Genomic DNA, 20474 nt, shown 5'->3' with positions numbered 1-20474 from the left:
CCCGCACCCACGCTGCTGCTGCTGTCGGGAGGACCGGGCCCGCCCCCGGACACTACAACCCACAGCCCGTCCTCTGGCCCCCAGCCGTCTGCCGCCGACACCACTACGGAAGGGCTGGCGTCACCCTGCCCCGGACAGGGCGTCGCCGTCGCGTCCTCGAGTGGCACGGACGTATCTGGCATGCCCATGGTGCACTGCGTGTCCTCGAGTAACGAGCAGGAACCTGCCGGGTATGTAAACGAATCGTAACGATCTCACCACTAGCCTTCTCTTAGTCACTGGTCTGCTTCCCTAAGTTCTGTATGCCGTGAGGTTAGTCTGTACACCGCTGGAAACTTTACAGTTCATTGTCGCCTGTCAGACATTTCGAGTTTTGTCTCGTCAATGTAGGCTCCACTGTATTCTTGTCGAGTGTGCTGCCAGATTATTTTTACTGTCCTTAGGGTCAGTTTATGGCCCGAGTGACAAGCTGCACGCTTGGGGCCCTGGTGCCAAAGTGGGTGAAAGTGTACACAGGAAAAGGACACCGAAAGATAAGTCGCTTGTGTGGAAAAATCTTCTCGGACCGGTCCTGACTGTCTGCCTAGCTGCCTGCCGTAATCAGATGGTAGATATATTTTCCACAGTGGTACAGAGTAACAGCAAGGCTCAGAATGTAGTGTGTAATATATAGTCGTATTTGCAAATTGAAATTTATTAGCAACAAAAGTAAAATATCACATAAGCCATTCACAATGTGGATTTCAACAGATGCTCGTCTGTGTTATGTCTGAGCTGAAGATGACAAACAAAAAGGGTGTCAGCAATTTATTACCATTTAGCTGAGATTAAATCTTTAATTGTCTTGTATACTGTTTTAAACCCTACATTTTGATGTTGTTATGAGCATGATTTTAGATACTTGTTTAGACTATAAACTCTTTGTAAAATCTCTGTAAGCTTTTTACCAGTTTGACTCTATAAGCTAATTTTTTGTAGAAGTCAATAATACTGTCAGTAACCTTACATTTTGCCTTATAGGAAACCTGAAAATAGGTACTTGACATCTGAAACTGTTTGTTTATAAATTTCAGTGTTCATGTGGAACAATGCACTACTTAATTTCTTCGTATGACATGTTGTGCCCTGTTTTACTAAATTAGTAGAAACGGAAGATAGCTTTTCCAACTTAAGGAATTTCCGTAAGATTAAGTATGGGGTGTCTCAACTGCCTTTGATCACATTTTGTTCAGTGTCCCACATTTAAGTTGTCTTTCTGCCAGTGCGGATTTATTGGTTTGTTGTCAACTCATACGATAGCGAAATTTGTAACGAGGAGTGTGGAAAGCATAAACAGTCTGATCAGTGAAAGCTTTTCACAGTGTAATGAGATTTCATGAATGTTTGGCTTTCTTTAGCAAAGTGCAGGATCTCTCTCTCTCTCTCTCTCTCTCTCTCTCTCTCTCTCTCTCTCTGTGTGTGTGTGTGTGTGTGTGTGTGTGTGTGTCGGCCTGTCAGTGAAACACAATATTAATATTATAGCTTTTGAACTTGTTTCATAGTTTTTCATATAAGTCTTCCTGTAACAACAAAAGCACACAACCGACGGTGTAGGTTACCTTTGTATGCTTCCATCAGTATAAATTCTGAGACACTGTATATCTGCTTCTCAGGAAATCTATTTTGCTTTTTAACTGTTTAGTTTCTGGCGCTAGGCTGTTGATATCAGCATCTGTGTACACTCTTCTAGGAAACATCTCGATAATTCTGTTCTCAGTGTGACATATGGCATCAGTTTGCTAGGACCTGTCACAGACCCTCATCCCGAGTGAAGTGGACCATTATTTAGACACTGGTCATGGGATTCAGACCCATCAATCCAGATTTCCTGTTTCGACATTTTCCATAAATCACTCGAGACACGTGCCAGGATGTTTCCTCTGAAAAGCTAGGGCCAGTTTACTATCCCTTCCCCATCCAATTTTAGCTCACGCTCAGTTTGTACCAATTTATGCAAATTGGAGGGTTATTTCATAAATAATGCACAGGTTGACAAGAAGGCAAACATTGACAGGTGAGAAAAGTATGTGAAATTTTTCATATACACATTGTGAAAATTTTCAGAAATTACATATGAGAAATTTCCTGTAACCACAAATTTTCCACATTTGTCAGTTATCTAAAGTCTGAATAACAATTTAACCACAAGAAATATTTCTGCGAAGGAAGACCTCACTGTGTGACTATCTAGAGAAGTAGAAACAGTCCAACAAAAGATAGAGTTGATAGTGGAGCTTTTTTCTTTTGTCCGTAGTAGCCAGTCAGTTTGATGCATCTATTGAGGCTCTTCTTGACACGTTGTCTCTTGATGCTCATGTTGGGATCTGAAGCCAATGGTCATTTAATAGTTTTTATGACTTTTCACCAACACGAGTGACTAGCATTGTCAAAGATTCACCTTCCATATCTGTAAACCACTATTGGCCCAAGATCCTGGCATGCTCACCAATAGACAACAAATCATTCAGTGAAATGTCAGTTAATGAGATTTCGAAAAGTAATTGAAGTGGTGGTCCATTGAGTGGAAAAGCCCAGTTTTCCAACAGTTTAAAAGAGAACCTGAGATTTCACTGAAAGATGAAGCAACCAATTTTCTTCACTAACAGCCAGCAAGATGTGAGTAGTTGCTGTTGGGGAAAAATGCAACAGCAGTTTATTATCACACTTCACCAAGAAGCATTACAGAAAAATGTGCAAAACCTGTTCTGAGTTGATTGGTGGTGTGTTGTCTGTATTTCATTATACCTACATGTATATTTCATATGCAACTGTGCAGTGTGTGGGTTCCTTGTATCAATCTGAAGTATGTCTCATCATATATTTACATCTTTGCCACTTTTGTGATCCACTTACCACACCTACTACATGAAATTTAAACTTAAGTGTTTACATTATTATTTCACCAGCTCTATAACATGTATGGTATATGGAACAGCTGATAAATTCACACCACCTCATGCAGCTGCTGTTACTTAGCATGTCACACTTTTATACGAGGGTTGGGACTTTAATACTGGCAATTATTTATTTACAGCTAGTACACCAAAATAGATACGTGTTTCAAAGTTTGACTGACCTTCAAAGTAGTCACCAGCATTGTGTATAACCCATTGCCAGCGATGTGGAAGTCGTAGGTTACTCTTAGCAGTGCCACCTGTGTTGACAGTTCGAGCGGCGTGGTCTATTGCCTGATGAATTTGTAGCAGTTCTGAAGCGAATGCCGTGAAGTGTTTCTTTCAGTTTAGAAATCAAGTTGAACTTACCAGGGCTTAAGTCAGGGGAGTGCAGTAGGTGGTATAGCACTTAGCAGCCCCATCAGTCAAACAAATCGGTAACAGCTTGCACTGTACGTGCTTGATCATTGTCCTGCAAAGTGATGATCAGGTCCTGGAGAAAGTGTCGTCACTTCTGTCTCTAAGCTGGTCGTAGGTTGTGTTCCAAAAATGAACAGCCTAGAGACAGAAGTGGTGACATTTTCTGCAGGACCTGACCATCATTTTGCAGAACAATGCTCAAGCACGTACAGTGCAAGCTGTTACTGATTTGTTTGACTGATGGGGCTGCTAAGTGCTATACCACCTACTGCACTCCCCTGACTTAAGCCCTCGTGAGTTCAACTCAATTTCTAAACTGAAGGAAACGCTTCATGGCATTCGCTTCAGAAATGCTGCAAATTCGTCGGGCAATAGACCGCGCCATTCGAACTGTCAACACAACTGGCACTGCTAAGAGTATCCTACGACTTCCACATTGCTGGCAACAGGTTATACACAATGCTGATGACTACTCTGAAGGTCAGTAAAACTTTGAAACACCTGTCTATTTTGTACAAACTGTAAATAAATAGTTGCCACTATTAAAGTTCCAACCCTCAAATTATTGGCTGGATTACAACATCCCAGAGAACTTGCAAATGACCACATGTCAGAATTTCAGTTGCAATTAATAATGTTTTAATAGACAAAAGCAGAATCATTTCATTTAAAAATTTCCCAAAAGCTGTGCTCCAGTTGTCATCAAGCTTCTCATCCCTCTCCATTAGCAGATAGACTGAGGAATAATTTGCAGTTTATACACACTGTAATTGGATGGATAAAAAATCTACTCATCAAGTCGCAGCAAGAGAAAACACAAATAAAGGTATTTAAATTTGCAAACTTTCAGAACCAGTGGCTCCTTCTTCTGGCAGAAGGATCGAAAGGGAGTCTTTCCAGCTCATTCCATTTGATAAGTCTCCCCTGACACTGGGGTTTGCGTGTTTTTTCTGAACTCTCCCCATTTCATAAACCTCACCAATCTTTTTCCTTCACCCCTCTTCCTTCCCCTTCAACTCTTCTGCCATAAGAAGGAGACACTGGCCCTGAAAACTTGCAAATTTAAATACCTTTATATATGTGTTCTGCTGCCTGCGCTGGGTGAATATTTTGTACTTATCCTGTTACATCATAGTTTCAAAAAATGATTATTTTCACTGGTGTGTTAATACAAACTAATATTTCTGATCACATGCTTGTGAATGTTACACGAGATATACTTCAGAAGCACTAGTCTTGTTTCACAGTCTTCCTTGAATATAGATTTTCCAAAGGTATTGAACAGGGCATCATGGCAAGAGTATTGCCTCTTTTGTGAAGTATCTAATTTGTGTCCTCTGCTACAATTTCATATGGGCTCTACTGAGCTGTTACAATCCTAACAACACATTTGTGAAATAATTTGACATCTGCTGTCGTGCCTCTTCGATAAGGGTTCCAGATGTGGGAACATACTCTAAAACAGCCTGATGTGCACGTTTCTCTACTGATGCACCATACTTCCCAGAATTCTTCCAACAAATCTTCAGTTTACCGTTTGCGCTATCAATTCCACACGCTCATCCCACTTTGTATCACTTCGTACTGTTATCCTGAGACATTTAAATCGTGTTACAGGCTGCACAAGTTTACCAGTTGTCTTATAATTGGGCACTATCTAGTTCTTTCTCTTTTGTTATCCAGCAACAATGTGTCTCTGCCAGCAACAGCACCATTGACCAATTAATTTAAGTAATTTATGTATTTTAAGAAAACTGATGGTCCTATTTTCCTTCCTTGGGGCATTCAATGTTAATTTTACTTCTGTCAAACATTCAACATCCTGTAAAACATCTTCACATATCTGTTATCACTTGACAGTGTGGTACAGTGTCAGACGCCTTTCACAAAAATTTGGGAAGGATGAATCTAGTTGCCCACCTGTGGGTAGTATTTACAAAATTTCACTAGTGTCTTAACCAAAAAGCAGTATGAATATGCTTTGGAAGTATCACCTCACACTTTCTGCAGCATCAAGAAAAATCGATTAGTCTTCAGCTTATTCCAAAAATTTTAACAGCTTTTGTGTGAATTTTGTTTTACTTCTGTGGAACAGCTGTTGGCACTATTTCCTGAAAAATTCGACTGATGAATCCAGATTTTATATTGGACAGAGTAGTAAAGCTGGTAGAAATCAGTCCTGGAGAGTCTGGGAAATTATGTTCAAGTGTTATAAAGACATGCTGTGAAACAAAGAAATATGTAGATAAACGAAAAAGGGTGTATTATTTTTGAAATGATCCTCATACTAATGTATAGAATTTGGACATGTCAGTTGCTCTGTTTTCATTGTCATTACTTAAGACAACTGTCTGCACATGTGCATAATTAGAAACGTGGTTATAACTATAGTCTAAACGGTTTCATAACCAGAGGTATGGATGTGTTCTGTCACTGTTACATAGTGACTGCCCCACTCCTTTCTGTTTCTATCATGTTTACTGTAGTTTAATTCTTCTGCTTACTACATTCTAATTTTAAGTATGCATAAAGGTGCTTAGCAGTGCATCCTGCAGTACGTTTTGCGTGCGAATTGCAAGAAACACATCTAAAGCTCCAAAACTCACTTCAGTTGGTCAGAACACATCAGTTGACAGTGTGTCAGTCACCGACACACTCGAGGGTCTTTTAAATGTTAAGTGTGCCACAGTATGTATTGTATTGTATGAAACTGGGGGTAGTCAACTCGCCCCACCGTTGCCCCACACTGAACCCAGGGTTATTGTGCGGTTCACAAGGAATGTCTCACACCATATGAGTGTAACCCCAAATGTTTTCGTGGTAGAGTAATTATGGTGTACGCGTACATGGAGAAAGTGTTTGTGCAGCAATCGCCGACATAGTGTAACTGAGGCAGAATAATGGGAACCAGCTCACATTCGCTGAGGCGGATGGAAAACCGCCTTAAAAACCATCCACAGACTGCCTGGCATACCAGACCCCAACACTAATCTGCCGGGTGGATTCGTGCCACCTGGAAAGCAGTGCGTTAGACCGCACGGCTAACTGGGCTGGCTGCCGCAGTAGATACTTGACTGCTGCGAGTTTAGCTGTGTTGCTTAGAGCAGGAATTTAGATGTATGTGGTATTTTTAATGTTTTCGGCTTGTTATTACAAAATACAGTTCACTAACAAAATGTTTTATTTAAAATTGGTATCTGCTGCAGAAAGCTACATAATAGAAATAGATTGAGTTTCTTGTACCAGTACTATGTGACTGTTGGTTCTATTGTGTTGAGGATTCTTCATTTCACTTACTTTCCAGAGCTCAGGTGAGGCACAGCCAAGATGTTACATGTGTTTCCTTTTGTTATTCATCTTAGTTACTATGGAGCATCCAGTTAAATACAGCATTGTATGGAATTTTTGCTGAGATAAAAGCGCATTGCGTAGACATTGCATGTATTTTAGGACTGTATGTGAAGTGTAGCTAATATTTTGAAACTTTATTTAAATAAGATAACAGAGCAGTATGTATCACTATTCTCAAGATATTGGTTTTTATCTATTGGAGGGATGCGTGCATTGCACCCAGTGTTCTGTCCGTACACAACGTGTAACGTGGCCTTAACACCCATTGTATTTCATAAACTGTTCAGGATATTGAAACGAGGTTTTTTATGCAATTGCATGAAAAGAGGTGTGTGTGTATATATCCGTCTGATATGCCGTAAACATGTGGTCTTAACACCCATCGTATTTCATAAACTGTTCAAGGTATCCAAATGAGGTTTTCTGCAAATGATAGCATGCAAAGAAATGTGTATATAGCCATGTGATTAATACTCAAAACTTTTTTATCTACCGGGATATAGAAGTAACTATATCTTTTTTTTATTTTTTATTGGAATTTGCTTCGTTTAACAGCATTTAATGTTGCGTCAGAAAAGAAGACTGTAGTGTTACACACGCTAATATTTACGAATTTATGTGTTGGATATTCGGCTTTTGTCAAAATTTGTGACAAGAAGTAATTGCTAAGTAACTGAATGTTTTAATTATTTCAGTTTATATCAAGATCTTTTGTTTATTTACAACCTTTAGAATGCATTACAGCTACATATAATTATACCAGCTTGCCCACTAGTGTCTCCAACAACACTACTCCAATGGTCTTTATGTAGAAATCTCTGATATTACACTTCAGTTTCGTTTATCTTGTGGTGCCAGTACCAGGTATAATTGCCATCATCACCATCTTCACGAGTTCTTCCCTCTGTGCGACCACAACAGCATGCCGTGTTCTCAGTTAAAAATAAAGGTGAAAACAGCAACACAAATAAGATCACAGCAGCAAACGCACACAGACTGAACAGTGGAAAGTTGCTGAGCACTCGGGGCAGAAATGTGGCTACTTGGCCACTAAGTGCCTCGTGCAGAGACCTGAGCAGCACCCTGCCTTTATACGTCGAGAGCACAAAGGCGTAGGCAGGAGATCATGTGTTCTCACATCTATAGCACCCGACAGAAGAATCAGAGGCACCCAGGGCAGTAGCAGCGTCGTGCATTAACGTGTCCAGAGCAGTCAAAGAGTTAATAAGCGAGGCACTGATTAGTGTAAAGGCACGTAAAGGAGATGGAAAATTGTTCTAACTTTTTCGCGAAACCCTTCTCTGGAGTAAATGCACCTCATTTGCTTACATTTCGAGACCTTGTTCACCATGGTAGGGTAAACCAGGAAATGGTAGCCTGAGGGCTGGTGATGGAGAAAAGATTGTCCCACGGGAAATTATTTGGCAGGAGGAATAAGAAGTATGGGGGGGAACAGATATAAGAGGGAACAGTGTACTGAGAACCATGCAGAAAGAAAAGGAGTAATACATGGGGAACATAAAGACAAACATCCAAACAGAATGGGCCATAAAGAAATAATGTAAAAGAGCTCTGAGAAAGTCTGTAAAGTAATGTCTGATTTTGATTACATAATGCTGCAGTTGAAGACATAAAGTTGATGCATGAGTCTATTCCCATTTTTAACAGCTTTGTGTAAGATGCCACCTCTAATATAACACTGTAGTAATGAGATGTGATAAAATAATTCTGGGAAAATATACAGGTTGTTTCATAAAGTATGGTTTTAACAATTTTTATTTATTGACGGAAACGTGCTACAGGACTGGGACAAATTGCAAAATATCTACAAAACCATAAGTTTTTAGCCTTATTATTACAAATGCTGTATGTGTCCACCACTAACCCCATGAACAACATGTAGACAATAACCAAATTTTCAGTACGCACAATATAAGATCTCTGCACTGAAAGAAGTCACTGCAGCTATTTTCCCTCTTTGAGCTCATTTATGTAACTAGGATCTTAGAGGTCAAGAATGTAGAGCAGTGTCTCAGGGTCCCTTGCGCCCTGTACAACAATGACTGCTCTGTGTTGATGTCGTATTGGAATATGAAATTATTAGATCTCTCCTGAAGTTGTGGAAACAAACGTGTCTGTGGAATTTCAACATAGCTCATGCTTGTCACCGTGTTGTCCGCAGAAAGGTTTTGCTATGCATCATTCCATAACAAATGGCACAAAACATACTTACTTAATTTATTTCACATTCAATGGTATATAGAGGTTTCTGTGATCCTTATACATGCATGTTATGCTGGTTATCTTTACATTAAATAAGAAATATTTCCTCATCTGAGAAAATGAACAGTGATAAAAATCTCAAGTGTTTTGTGTCCTGTAAGAGAGTGTGGCAAATATTGACACGCTTCCTTTTATTACCAGCAGGAAAAACCATCACTGATTGTAGTCACTACAGTTCGAAGACAAAAAGTCATCTTCACATTCACCATAGAGACATATATGGAACTGCAAGTTCTCAGTGGCTCCACTGAAAAACTTGCCAAATGCTCTCAGCTCTTACATTAGAAGTGAACGTCAGACTCTTACACTCACACAGACATCCTGTGTCTGACATCAAATGTTTACCGCCACAGATGGTGCAACCTCTAAACACTGACAAAAAGTCTGCTAGATTACAATCATTGACACGGAGATGTGCAAATGTAGCACACAGAAAGCCCCTGTGAAGTGGAGACAGTTGGCTTTGGGCCGAGGGTATAAATGTGATAGATTCACAAAACAAAATATGCACACGGTGTATTTGGCCAGGAGTCCCCTTATGCAAAGTTCGGCCACGTGGTGCAAGTCTCATTATCTGACGCTACTTCAGCGAGTTGCATGTCGACAGTGGTGAAATGACGACGAGGACGACACGCGCACCCAGTCCCAAGTGGAGAAAATCAGTGAGCAGGCTACAAATCAAAACTGGGGTCCTGCAATTGAGAGTCAGCAGGGCAGACGCAAGCCCATGAACTGCTGACAATAGAGTTACAGACCAGCATCTAATGGTATTTCTCTAAAACTCTGTGCCACATCCATTCTTATCAACAGACATTTCCTTCACAGAATGTCAGCCGTGTTGTAAGGTAGAATATTTTTTATTAAATCATAAGAGTAATTGTAATAATGTAGCAAATTGCAGAAAGAAACTTTTAAAGTTTTATGAGTATTTTGCAGTTTTTCCTTGTTTCGTAGGTTGTGTCCGTCAACAAATATAAATGGTTGAAACTGGTTCATTCTTTTTTAAATGCCTTTTGCCCTAATACACTTTATCAAAAAGCATGGAGAAGGTGAGAGGAATACACACAATGGAGGAAGTCACTCGGCTTACTGATTGTTAAATTCGATCTCAAAGCAGAGGAATTCTGTAGAAAAACCCATACATTTTTCCTGCGCTCTTTTTGAAAGAATGTTTCCACATTTGCATGCTGTACTTCTCTTGTTATTGATTGTACCGGTTGTAGCCAGTAGCAGTTTGTCAGTGTGTCCGTGCCGCTGTCTGACGCATTACCGATTATTCTGCCCTCGGCAGGCTGTGGTTGGTGAAGGAGTGGTTGTGTTCAGGTACCAGGTAACCCCTGGCTCGGCCGCCAAGTACCCTCGCCCCGATTCGTATGCCGAGCCGCAGCCGCAGCACTACCGGCAACAGACCCAGCAGAGCGCCGCTACGGGGCGCAGGAAGGCCGCTGACGGACACCGCCACGGCGGCCCAGAGGGTGAGGTTCTGTCCAGTTTAAAAGCTGTCAGGGTGTTGCTGCTGTTTTGTGAGCCTTACTGTTAGTTATAAAACAGAATGAATCTGGCTCACACCTACCTCTCAGGAATAGTGAGAAAAGCTTCCGTGAAATTGTGGAATACGTTAATGGCGAATACAGGGTGTACCTGAACCCCACCGACAATATTTCAGACATTGTTCAGGGATATTTTTTGAGTTTTTTGCTGTAAAGGACCTGTGGTCTAAGTTGACACATTACAGAGTAATAATGTAATTAGATTTACTCAGTTTATTAAGCCAATTGTCTTTGCTTTGGTGAAAATACCATAGCAAAGCGAAAAAGCCTGTAATATGCAGTAACAGAAATGTACAAAACAAACAGAGTAATGCAGAAGTACTGTGATGTGGTTGCCGTCACTCCGGGAGTAGGTCGACATCATGTTATCGGGTTGTTCTTACATCGTGTGAGGTACATAGTGGCTGACTCTTCATCGATAAACTGGTCGACACTGCTGTTTGTGTACAACTGACGTTGGCGGATAAACAAGCCGAAGACAGGACTGAACGGTACTGAATGCGAGCTTGAGGACGAAGAGTAAAGTGGCCACTACTGTCTGCTAACAACTAGTACGTTGAGTAAATGGAACGAGATTGTTTCCAAACAAGACGCACAGCGCGTACTGTCGACATTTGCACTGTCTTGCAGAGATCTTTGTAGTGGTGAAGTTTATTGTGTAACAAGCCACCAGTAATGAAGGGTTCCTTACATCAAAATACTCAGAAAATATCCACGAACAACCTCTGAAATTTTGCACTTGGCCTTCAGGTTCTCCTGAATAAATTTGAATATTTAGAACTTTTTTTTGGAAGCATTTGTTTGGTATCTAGTGCTACATAGATGTGAAAAGTGGGTGATGGATAGTAGAGATGAGAGGAGAATAGAAGTGTGGAAGAATGATGAAGATTAGATGCATGGATCAGATAATTAATGAAGAGATATTGAATCAAATTTGAGAGCAGAGAAATGGCACAATGTCTCTAAAAGAAGGGGTCGGTTGATATGACGCATCCTGAGGGATCGAGGAATAAATATTGGGGGTAAAAATTATGGAGGGGGACTAATGTTTTACCACAATATGCACATTCAGGTGGAGGTAGAATGCAGTAGCTATACAAAACAAGACTTGAACAGGATGGACAAGAGTGGAGATCTGTACCTAGCCATTCTTTGGACTGATGACAAAAAAGGAAAATTTGTTAGTGGGCACTTCATTGCTAAGGAGATCTCTCTAATGAGGTGGCATTTGTCTTGTATGAAAGGCCCGCTACGTGTGTAGTGAGATAGTGACTGCCAAGGCTAGCAGGGATGTCAGTGCTGTAGAGATGGGGAGAGACAAATATCAAAAGCATATCTGAGCATCTTCATCTGAACAGAAACCATTTTGTCAGTTACGCAGCTGATTTTTGTCTAAAGAAAAAAATTATAAGTTTTAGTTCTTTACAGATTTTGTTAAATGACATACAGAATTCTTTTCAAAGCTGTAAATAATTAACTGATATTCTTTCATTTTTCAAGTCACTGTAATGCATGGTAGTAACCTGTCTTGTAATTTCAAACTCTTTGTTTAGTATAATTCAGTACAACAGTAAACCTGTAAGGCAACAATGCAACTGACGTGTTTTAAAAAAGGAAATACGAACATAAATTTTATTAGCCATGAAATTAACAAACAACATTTAATGATACTGTTAAAAACTCAAAATGTAAGACAAATTTTTATACTTTTACTGACATTATACCAAAATTAAAATAGATGTTTCTAACAGACTTAAACGTGCTCTGTAATGTGGTGTAAATTATTATAAAATTATTGGTGTTGGAATTAAGATATTTGATGTCAAATAGCATTGCTTTCTGATTTTCATTTATATGTTCTGTGCAAGGCGTTGTGCTGAGATGGCAAGTTGCAGGATCCTAGCTGTATTAGGTCAGGTACAATGGTCGGTAAACTCGAGGATTTTTTAATCATGTGTCCAGTATTGAAAATAGTAGCTGTAGTATATACATTGAGCTTCAGATGGAGCTGAAACATAACAGAAATTCAGCCAAGTCACTTTAAATATATTCTGTACAAATTTCGTCAAAGTTGACCTATAGGTTACTGGGCACAGAATGGCCTGAGAGTCTTTTTGTAGTTGATGAAACATTTGAAAATTTAGACATCTGTGTAATATCACTGACATTTTACATGATTTGTGAATTTTTTTACAAGAAATGAATTTATTCTTTGATATGCACACATGAAAAAAAGTTTTGCATCACCCCGGTTCCCAGAACTCCTGAAGGTAGACATTGACTGTGGATATTATATCACAGACACAGTCCCTTTTACTGTTCAGAGACGTCACTAAACCTGCGACGGAGGGAGTCCAACAGCCGATCAGTTCCAATCATTCTACCAGGGAGGAGGTATATGGCTCGTGCTGTCTGTAGTTAACCATGCCTAAATGGTCAATAACGAGGTCCGATTGTGTCCGCATTGTTACTTTGTGCCAGGAAGGGCTCTCAACAAGGGAAGTATCTCAGAGTGAACAAAAGTGATGTTGTTTGGACATGGAGGAGATACGGAGAGACAGGAACTGTCGATGACATGCCTCGGTCAGGCCGCGCAAGGGCTACTACTGCAGTGGATGAGCGGTACCTACGGATTATGGCTCGGAGGAACCGTGACAGCAATGCCACCATGTTGAATAATACTTTTCATGCAGCCACAGGACATCGTGTTACAACTCAAACTGTGCGCAATAGACTGCATGATGCGCAACTTCACTCCTGACGTCCATGGCGAGGTCCATTGTTGCAACCACGACACCATGCAGTGCAGTACAGATTGGCCCAGCAACGTGCCGAATGGACTGCTCAGGATTGACATCACGTTCTCTTCACTGATGAGTGTCACATATACCTTCAACCGGACTATTGTCTGACATGTTTGGAGGCAACCTGGTCAGGCTGAATGCCTTAGACACACTGTCCAGCGAGTGCAGCAGGGTGGAGGTTCCCTGCTGTTTTGGGGTGGCATTAGGTGTGGCTGACGTACACTGCTGATGGTCACGGAAGGCGCCGTAATGTCTGTACGATACATGAATGCTATCCTCTGACCAATAGTGCAGCCGTATCAGCAGCATATTGGCGAGGCATTCATCTTCATGGACGACAGTTCGCACCCCCATCATTCACATCTTGTGAATGACTTCCTTCGGGATAACGACATCGCTTGACTAGAGTGGCCAGCATGTTCTCCAGACATGAACCCTATCAAACATGCCTAGGATAGATTGAAAAGGGCTGTTTATGGACGATGTGACCCACCAACCACGCTGAGGGTTATACACCGCCGTTGAGGAGTGGGACAATATGGACTGACAGTACCTTGATGAACTTGTGGATAGTATGCCACGACGAATACAGGCATGCTTCAATGGAAGAGGACATGCTTCTGAGTATTGGGGTACTGGTGTGTACAGCAATCTGGACCACCACCTCTGGAGGTCTCTCTGTATGGTGGTGCAGCAATAAAAAGGGCAGAAATGATGTTTATGTTGATCTCTATCCCAATTTTCTGTACACGTTCCAGAACTCGTGGAACCGACGTGATGCAAAACTTTTTTTGATGTGTGTATTTTTGGAAACTACCTGCTATATTGGTTCTATCTGCCTGGTCTCTGGTCTTCCATCTTAGTTCACAGGAATGAGTTATGTGAGGCATACAGTCGGTAGAGCAAGGAACTTGGTCCACATATGGGTACAACACAAAATTCCCATCTGTGTCCACTTTTCCAGTGTACTTCCCCCCCCCCCCCCCCCCCTCCCTCCTCCCCCGCGCCATGATGAAGCAATCATAATTCTGATGCTTACAGGTTCTTTGTTGGCAGTCTGAGGGCTCACCAGAAGTGAAGCATCTGACCTTATCTGGTAACAAGTAGTTACAGTGCGAAGGATAAGACCAGCAAAATTGCTGAGTAAAGTATATGACATTTCTTTAAATGCGTTCACAGAACTGTAGTGTGCATATCTGCAGCTACATAAGTATACTGTGTGGCAGCGGGTATTGTCTATCAACAATAGCCTCTTTGCATATGGAGTGAGAGGGCAATGGCCTAATGTCTTGTCCCATTCTCATAAATCTTGTTTGGAGACAGTTTCAGCCAAAATTCAATATTTGGTCTTTAAATAACTTACAGAATTATTTCCACAACAGAAATTCACAGAACAGCATCTCCTTTATTCCAACATTGCCATTTCCTGTGTTGTTATGCTTCTTTTTTGTGTGGGTCAGTCCTTGTAACAAACCCTTGCATTCCCCCCTCAGTCCTTCTCATTGGACTACAAACACTGCAACACTACACACTGTAGTCTTCTGAATGGTTTCTTTAACGGATAGATGGCACTTATCCAAAATTCCTTCAAGTGCTCTCATGTCATACACTAATACTGATTGTAACAATAATATGAAATAGGGCAGTATGCAGCACACTGAACTCAAAGTCTCCTTTTTGTTGTGAGTAGGAATCTATCCTATTTCAGTTATTCCATCCCAGACTTCCCATTACTTTATTTCTACTACTGATTTTCGTGTATTCATTCCACCACACATTGCTTTGTGGGGATTTCTGTCAGGTGTTTGATGACCGTGACGCATTCCAGAAGTTTTCCAGTAATTCTGCAGTGGTGTCAGCAATAGACTACCTTATTTTTCCTTACCCAGTTATTCAAACTCTTTGCTATGCAGAGAAATAGTAATAACACATCATCCCAATCCACAGGGTAATGTAGTCTTTGAACTGTTCGGCAGATTGTATTACATTTCACTTTTGCTGAAAACAGTGATATGTCATTAGGAACTTGTCAAGAGTTATCTAGGACTGCAATTTTTTCTTCCGTCTTATTTATTCTGGATTTTCAGGGTACTGTATTACTTGTATTCCATATTTGTAAGATAACTAATATACTTCTCTCATCTAGCACAGTTACTATATAAAGAGAGGTCACATAACGCATGTATTTTACTGTCTTAGTCAGTATAGTGATTAATATTTATGCCCATAAGTTAGTGCCTCGGTCTTTATTATATGGGGTGTTCAGAAAATAAGGCAACCTTATGGAAAAGTAATGTAGTCAAAGAAGCAGTAGAAAGTGGCCTTCCATTATAATGTTCACATAACGTAGTTGGATGTTGCACATTCTTATATTTGTCGAGGAATAGCGAAAACACCTCGTTCAATTTCTTTCTGCTCTTTTGAGGATTTTTGTGAGCAGGATCGCTGCAGGGTCCTCAAGAGACACGGCAAGATCGAGACAGGATAAATTAAGTCGAGGGGGCCACAACCCCTTCAAAATCGTTTTATCACTGTCCAGGAAAGTGACAGCATTGTCAGGTGTATGTGACCTAACACTATCCTGCTGAAACAATGTGCACCATTGCCAGTTTTCAGGGGTAGTTTTTACAATTGTTGCTCCATATACAACAGACACCCACTTTTTGTGTGTGCAGAGGTGACTCGTACACATGACATGGATAATCCATAGTCCAGATGTGTGAAGTCCGTGTCTTCACATAGATGTGTGAAGTCTGTGTCGTCACATATCTGTAGAAGTGGAACCGCATCTCGCCAAATCCAAATGGAGTGTAGAGTTCTACTTTGTGTGGCATTGCAGCGAACACAAACCCCTGCCAGAAAGCTACCTGTTTGTCCGATGTCAGTATCATCAGTTTGTGTCACACAAGCACTAACCTGCCGAGAGGCCTGGCTAGCAAGATAGGTGTGCACAGATTTTGTGGAACCAAAACAATGTGCAGCTCACACATCGATTAATCGATTAACTTTTCCGGTGTCGGCACTTTTGGTATAGCACGTTTGGCTGTAGGTACCACATTCACTACCTTCAGGAACTCGACATAACTGCTAGGTGATAATGAATACTGTGAACTGGAATCTGTAACCAGTTTCTTTGTCAATCAAAAAGAGGATCATATCCACAGCAAGTAAGAAGCACTCTTCCAACAGGTTGTATCATTCTTGAACACCCTAAAGTAGGAATGGGAGTGCTATGCGTACACTTTTATAGTGTAAATATAATAGAGGGAAACATTTCACTTGGGAAAAATATATCTAAAAACAAAGCTGATGTAACTTACCAAACGAAAGCGTTGGTATGTCGATAGACACACAAACAAACACAAACACAGAAACAAAATTCAAGCTTTCGCAACCAACGGTTGCTTCATCAGGAAAGAGGGAAGGAGAGGGAAAGAAGAAAGGAGAGGGAAAGAAGAAAGGAGAGGGAAAGAAGAAAGGATGTGGGTTTTAAGGGAGAGCTGTATATGTGCAGATGTGTGTGTGTGTGTGTGTGTGTGTGTGTGTGTGTGTGTGTGTGTGTGTGTGTGCGTGCGTGCGTGCGCGCGTGTGTACACCTGTCCTTTCTTCCCCCTAAGGTAAGTCTTTCCGCTCCCGGGATTGGAATGACCCCTTACCCTCTCCCTTAAAACCCACATCCTTTCTTCTTTCCCTCTCTTTCCTGATGAAGCAACCGTTGGTTGCGAAAGCTTGAATTTTGTTTGTGTGTTTGTGTTTGTTTGTATGTCTATTGACATACCAACGCTTTCGTTTGGTAAGTTACATCATCTTTGTATTTAGATACACGTTTATAGTGTTGTAGACACACTTCTTTATAATAAGTTTTTGTATATATTATATTATTTATTATATGTAAAGTAATTATTTTTCTGTCTCTTTCCCCTACTAGTTATTAACTGCACTATTGATTCCTCTTTGCTTAATCCATCTTTACTTCTTACTCTATCATCATCTTGGACTTAAGCTGACACAGTATTTATCTCCTATTTTCTGAGTGAGCTAGCCTTCCATTTTAGCATTTCCTAGCCTGTCACCCCTCTCCTCCACAAGGAAGGAATTAATAGTTGTGAATGCTAAGAAAATGTTGTGTATTTTTATATGTGTTGATTGATATTACTAAATTTTTTTGCTCCTTGAAGTTAAGTACAGGTCAACAGTTGTATCTCCTAATTTGAATGATACACTTATTTATGCATAATATTATAATATAATGCTTCTGCCCCCTCCACACACTCACACACACACACACACACACACACACACACATGTACAAATGCGTGAAGCTCTGTATCTGTCTGTCTGTCTCTCTCTCTCTCTCTCTCTCTCTCTAATGAGGTCAACATTTCTGTATTGCAGGAGTCTCAAACTGAACAGCCCACATGAAAGTGCCATCCTGCAAGTGATACCGGACCTGGACCGAATTTCGCAGAGACGAGTGGCAGACAGTGGAGGGGGGCCGGGTGCCACTACGCGGTGACCTCTGCCCTCCCCCTCACCGAGCTACGTGGCGGGAGCTCTGTGAGCTACCTGCAGTCGTGCACCACACCAATCTCCGATACCGAATTTAGGCTGCCAGTTTCCCTCTACTGGCAGTCTGACACCGCCGTCTCAGTTCCGATCACTCACAGACATCGGACACATTCAATTACGGTGCCTCCTCGATGGTGTGAGACTACGGCCACGTGAAGATACTTCCCGGCTGAGGACAAATGTGTTACAAAGTCAGTCAGTCTGACAGTTTGGCGTAGAGGAGTAACAGAAAAATGTGTCATTACTGCATTACCGTAGAATGTATCACTTGTACTAGTGGACTCGAGGACCGACTTTTTAGTATTCACCGTGTCGTGGTAAGGTGAAAAATAAATAATCGGTAGTTGCCTTTTCCTGTGAAGCGGGTACATAGGTCAGTACGTGTGCTGCCGGTATGGGAGGTAGATTTTTTTAAAGCTTTTGCATTTTTAATCCACTTTGTATATCACGTGTACACTGCTGTACCCGTAGCAGTCAGTTACGTTTTTTTGTACTCAATTTCTGTAACTTCTGAGTTGATTTTCTGCACTAGTTTAAAAACTGTGTGTCCAAGTTATCAGTATCTTGACTCACTACCAGACAATTTATTTTGTTTCTGAGAAACTGTTTAGTCAGAAGAACCGAACATGTTAGTGTAATCGTTGTGCTGCCAGTAGTGAATATGAGTAGCTGACTGTAGCTCTGCAAGTTTTGCCAGGTGGGCGAGTATTTTGTATGTCGAGAGCGAGCACCGGTCGAAGATATTTTGTATATTGACAATGAGCTCCAGTTTATTTTTTTTATGAATAATGTAACATGTATTTGCACCGAGAAGCTACAGGGCGATAGAGATACGGACGGTGTTCCCACTCCGTCTGTCCGTTTGAATGTGGAATGATTGTTTGCACTGCAGGTAGTGCTACTTTGTAACAAAAAGCAGAGTAGCAGTGAGTGTAGCATGTCTCGGAAGTGAGTATTTTAAACTGAGTTTTATGTGATGAATGACTGGCAGTAAGGCTGTAGCTACATCACATTGCTTTTTCTCCAGAGGCCCTTTTTCCATATCCCACAGTACACAACTTGCGAGAGGAGGACCTGTGAAATGTGCCACTTTTACAATCTTATGACCTGGTGTGTCCTAATGATCTAAGAGAGCTGTAGCAACTGTTTAGTACACCTCGGGCTCGTTACTTCACTCCTCTCGTAAGTGGGCAGGGTGTGGGAAATATGCACACTCCATTTTAAATAATTTGTTGTGCTTTTCTCCTGGTCTTTGCTATTTTTCAATTCTTCTGTACCTACTTGATTTATGTGATCTGTAGATGACAGAAACTGCTCAGGGAGCTGCAGAAGTCTTATGCAGCAAAGGGTTTTGTGCAATATGTCAAGGAATGCTCTAAGCCCCCAACTTTTTTCTCTCTCTCTCTCTCTCTCTCTCTCTCTCTCTGTGTGTGTGTGTGTGTGTGTGTGTGTGTGTGTGTGTGTGTGTGTGTGTGTGGGTGGGCAAAGAAGGTTGAGACAAATTAGAGTGAGAATTACCTGTTTTAAATATTATTTAACTGAACAGCTAATATTTATAGTCATCAAATATGTAGTTGTCAGGCCAATGTAAAGCTGAATTCTTTCAGTATTTGTGATTGACTGTTAATTGTGAATGCTGATTTTATACAATCATTGTTTTCAATTTCTGAGGTGCAAAATGAAGGTAGGGTGAAAAGTGGAGCCACCAGAGAAAGTATTGTCTTCCCTTTGGAGCCCCTTAAATTGTGACTGGGAAACTGTTCCTACTGCATTCGCTTACTTTCATTGTTAGTGCTGCTAAGTATTTACATAGTCAGTTTTTCGCCTATGCTGCCAGTTATGGTTGCACACTGAATGTTTTGGTTGCTGGTATTATATTTTTATTCCTAGTGTTTTGTAATTTGTTTTTCGCCCCTCACATTGTACTATTTTACTTGTTTTATTATTGTATCTTGCTGAGGTCACAAAATGAGTAATGAGGTGCAACGGTTATTATATACCATTACACAGAGATCTTTCACGATTTAATATTTTTTTAAATTGTTATTTTCATCATGTCAAAGTAGTATTTATCATCTGTGTACATCAAATTTATTTGGAAGACAGGGAATTTGCTTCCACATTTTACTAATTTCATAATAAGAAATTTTCTTATTGTAAAAATATTTTGTATTGAGGATTTTAATGATTTTGTGTTCCACTGTATTTGCTTGCCATACATTGTGTTAAAAAGTAAGTGTAAAGCTGCAGTTCAATCCTTTTAATTATTGGCTGGTTTAAAAGGCTTCCATTTAATATATATTACTGTATTTGTTACTGTAAATGATTGCTACAAAATAATTGTAAATCATAGCAGCTGCTGTAAGCTATATATTTTACTTAAGGATACATTAAATTTAAATTACGCTGTCTGCCAATCTGATGACGGTTGTGGTTCGAAAGTGGTACTGTCTATGTTTATCTGTGATTCAGGTGTCAAGACACTGAACTCTGCCCAGGTCGCCATGTTTTCGGTTTCCAATCCGAGCTGCAATTGACGTTGGCACAAGAAATGTGCATTTTGC

The 20474-nt window shown here is 40.7% G+C and overlaps 1 long non-coding RNA gene across 1 annotated transcript; it reads left to right on the top strand.

Annotated features, from left to right (window-relative positions):
- Positions 1 to 27: 27 nt before the first annotated feature.
- LOC126428272 (uncharacterized) lies at positions 28 to 19962 on the top strand. The gene is made up of 3 exons (XR_007576807.1): positions 28 to 230; positions 10311 to 10462; positions 17737 to 19962. It is a non-coding gene; the product is annotated as an uncharacterized LOC126428272 (long non-coding RNA).
- Positions 19963 to 20474: the final 512 nt, after the last annotated feature.

The sequence above is a fragment of the Schistocerca serialis genome, chromosome 12, assembly GCF_023864345.2.
Source record: "Schistocerca serialis cubense isolate TAMUIC-IGC-003099 chromosome 12, iqSchSeri2.2, whole genome shotgun sequence".
NCBI classification, from domain to species: Eukaryota; Metazoa; Arthropoda; class Insecta; order Orthoptera; family Acrididae; genus Schistocerca; species Schistocerca serialis.
This window is presented reverse-complemented; position numbering and strand designations above follow the sequence as displayed.